The sequence below is a fragment of the Abramis brama genome, assembly GCF_963993115.1.
Source record: "Abramis brama genome assembly, chromosome: 9".
Classification (NCBI taxonomy): Eukaryota; Metazoa; Chordata; class Actinopteri; order Cypriniformes; family Leuciscidae; genus Abramis; species Abramis brama.
In genome coordinates this window covers 34,115,219-34,118,934 of record NC_139971.1, presented here as the reverse complement: position 1 = coordinate 34,118,934, position 3,716 = coordinate 34,115,219, and the positions used below count along the sequence as shown (strand labels likewise).

General features: G+C 35.3%; 1 long non-coding RNA gene across 2 annotated transcripts; it reads left to right on the top strand.

The window, feature by feature from the left end:
• The first annotated feature begins 426 nt into the window (after positions 1-426).
• LOC311089828 lies at positions 427-3,352 on the top strand. 2 transcript variants are annotated; one of them, XR_014607764.1, is made up of 4 exons: positions 427-669; positions 924-1,057; positions 1,576-1,645; positions 2,999-3,351. It is a non-coding gene; the product is annotated as an uncharacterized lncRNA (long non-coding RNA). The 2 variants fall into 2 exon arrangements; XR_014607763.1 differs by having other exon boundaries at positions 427-1,057; positions 2,999-3,352.
• The last annotated feature ends 364 nt before the right edge of the window (positions 3,353-3,716 follow it).

Here is a 3,716-nt window from a genome sequence, read left to right as displayed (position 1 = left end):
AAGAGGATGGACTAAAAAACCTTGGTAAAGTTTGACTGGTTTAGTGGGAGTTTAAAATAAGACTAAAACTTCTGTGGCCATTCTAGCTTTTGTTGCAGTTTTGTGTACGTAAGCCACAAATTCAGCCACAAATATGCACTCCAGCACTATTTTCTTGTCCAATTTGATTCTGCTATTCCAAACATGAGGCAAGCGCAATTAACAACCAAGGTTTGGTCTTTCCAAGTCTGTCGTCTGTCGTCACATCAGGGTGAAATTTTGAAGGGGGCAGTGGAGGAAAGGGGGTGATAAGTTCAAAAATGTGAAATGAGTTGAGCAGTTCTCTCCTGATCCCCTCGGCCAATCCAAGAGCAGAATGAACAGATTAACACAGAGTGAGCAGAATTATGGCTAGCTGGTGTGCAATGTAGTCTGAAACAGATGTACACTGTAACAAATTTCTGTAGTTTTCACAGCATTATTACTGTAAAATGAGCAAATGCTTACTGTAGAACCTGTATACAGCATGTTACTGTAGATCTGCAAAGCATCATGGTCAATTTTCAATGGCGGGTAAATTCTACAGTAAAAATATTTTTTCTGTGAATCACAATACAGCAATTTCTTTGCCATGGTAAGCTGAAAAGCTACGAGATTCCACACTTTTATCGGAATTTTAACTTCAGAAAGGTAACTTTGCTGATTTATTTCCACAGTTTACTCTTGTAAAGTTACCTATTTGTTCAACTTTAAGAGTGCACCAAGTAAACGAGCGGCGCACTTCCTAGTAAACTCGTGTCTTGTGTGCATTTTATAAAAAATAAAATATATATTTGCACATAATTTCGATAGATTTTCTAATCTGGCAACATTCGATAACGTCATAATGAATAACAATTTAATTGGAATTGTGTATGTGTACGTGATGTATATTGGTGCGCTAGCCGGAAATTTGATCCCCATACACTTGGATTTTTCTCTTGCCTGCTAACGTCAACTGTCACCGCGGACGACACCGCGTGCGCGTGAAGCAGTGAAGCCGTGAAGCCAGCCGACTCGACAGAAAACGCAGGTAGAGGTAAGACTTAACACATTTTTAATAGGATCATGATTTTTCTGAACTTAATCGCAGGTCAAACTGCAGAAACGAGATTGTTGATAGCCTAATTTGAAGTGCCATTCCTTCAAATGTCCTTCACATGTGGGAGCATAGGCCTATACTGTATTAAGTGTCTTTTCTGGCAACATTAGCCTACATTTATAACGTCTTAAATTTGATTAAAGAGTAACGTGTAGCATTGTCGAAAAAAATTAATTTGTAATTGTGTATTTGATGTAACTTATGTGTTGGCGCGGTAGCCGTTTGAATAATCTCACTCGTTTTTTTTTTCATGCTTGCTAATGCTAACGTCGCCGCCTGAAGAATCAGACATTTTAAGCGGGCCGATTCGAAAGTTTTATTCATGACTCGTGGAAGCATAATAATATACTCGCACTGTATTAAGATTTTTCGAGATCTTACTAGTTCATTTATTTACCATTTATTGTACTTGTGATTTTTAAAAGGTTTTTTTTTCTGTTTATTTTGTGTTACAGGAAACTTCCACCCAAGCAGACGTTGAGGCCCAGATTTCCCTGCCAAGCACTCCAAGGCTCATCATGCTCGGTAAGATCCCAGCACTAGACATGCACAATAGATCCCAATTTTAAGTGTATAAGTATATTAAGTGTTAAGTATATTTGTATCGATTCACTGTGTGTGAACAAAGTTTTTCGTCATCTTGCACTTAGATTCCAAAGTGTTAAAGTGGCGTAATATCCAGAATGGACGCGTATAAGAGACATGAGACTGAACGCACTGAAAAGCCTTTGCACTGCTCGTATGCTGAGAGGGAGATTAGACAATAGAGCTGCACGATTCATCTTCAAAGACTGTGATCTCGGTCATCGAGACCTTTCAATTCGTCTGTCTATTAAACTTTGACAAATTCATATCGCAACATTCAAATCTGTGTTGGCGCTGCCGTTGACCCAGAGAGAGAAACGTTAGTCATGAAACAGCTTCACAAACAGTCTTTTAAATAAATATCATACATTAGAATTTATCCAGAGGTAAGCACTTATTTGTTGTTGATATATTTTTGACTAGGAATGGGAACAAATATTTGAGTAGTCATTCTTTAACCACCTAACGTTACCCGACTAGTAAAATAATTCTCAAAGTGTTTATTTGGGTTTATATGGACTATTGTGTAATTGTTAAACATCAAACTTTCATTTTTATTATTAACTTTTCTACCATTTGCATGGTGAGTTAAAATAAAAGTTTGATGTTTAACAATTATTTAAAAATATATTCAATTTTAAATATTTATTTAAAAGACTGTTTGTGAAGCTGTTTCATGACTAACGTTTCTCTCTCTGGGTCAACGGCAGCGCCAACACAGATTTGAATGTTGCGATATGAATTTGTCAAAGTTTAATAGACAGACGAATTGAAAGGTCTGGATGACCGAGATCACAGTCTTTGAAGATGAATCGTGCAGCTCTATTGTCTAATCTCCCTCTCAGCATATGAGCAGTGCAAAGGCTTTTCAGTGCGTTCAGTCTCATGTCTCTTATACGCGTCCATTCTGGATATTACGCCACTTTAACACTCATAGATAACGACAAATTTCATCCTCTCTTGGAACGAAAGTGGCTAACTTCTGTCAACCTCATCTACAAGCAAGGACAAAAATAAAGCAATTGAATTTGAATTGATATCGATTCTGGAATAAAAAAATAAAAAAAGATTTTAGAATCTACACGATAGCTAGGTTAATCGATTTTTCTCTCCAAGCCCTAATATATATGTAAATGTGTGTTTTAAGAGTTTTGGTTTATAGAGAAGTGGACATTGTATTACATGTTGATTGGCTAAATCAAATGATCCAATCAAACTTTTATGTATATTGTCATCAACCCATCTGTCTTGCTTATAAACTTTTCAATTAATAATTAATTTCTTCCACTGCAGGGTAGAAGACTCCAGCCCAGGACGTTGACTAGTTCAGGCCCCGTTTTTGAAGGAAAATACAGTTCTGGGAGAAAAACAACATTAAGGGACTAAATTCTACTGTTTGAAATCCTGCTGTTTTTAAATCATTTATTTTGTCTTTTATACACTCTAATTTTAACCAAACATTTTAATACATTTGAACAGGATTGATTTTTATGTTCAGAAAAGTGTTGTTGTATACAAAACGAAATTAAATGTTAACAGAAAAATGTTTACCTATTGAAAAAAAAAAAGTTTTTTTTTTGCTATTTATTTTAAGAATTTTGAAATTTAAAGTGTGAAAAGTTGTCAATAAACGGCATTTTTGTGATTAAAAACAGTGTCTTCATTTTACAGTACACAAAATTAATGCAGTAATCCCTATTACAGTAGTAAAATATGTGAGGTGATGAAACAGTACTGTGATTATTACTGTAAAAAAGTTTACAGTATTTTTCAAGTAACTGCAATTAAGTTTACAGTAAGCATACTGTGAAATGAACTACAGCAACTTACTTGCTAATTGCTGCCAGCAAGTTGCTGTAAATTTCACAGTATTCTTTTTACAGTGTAGGCTACAACTGTAGTACTGTATGTAATGTTGTCTGCTTTACCAGCACGTTTCTGTCCTCCTTTTCATGTAAATTCATATTAGTTGCACAAAACTTATGAGATAAATGTTTTCATTAACATGCTA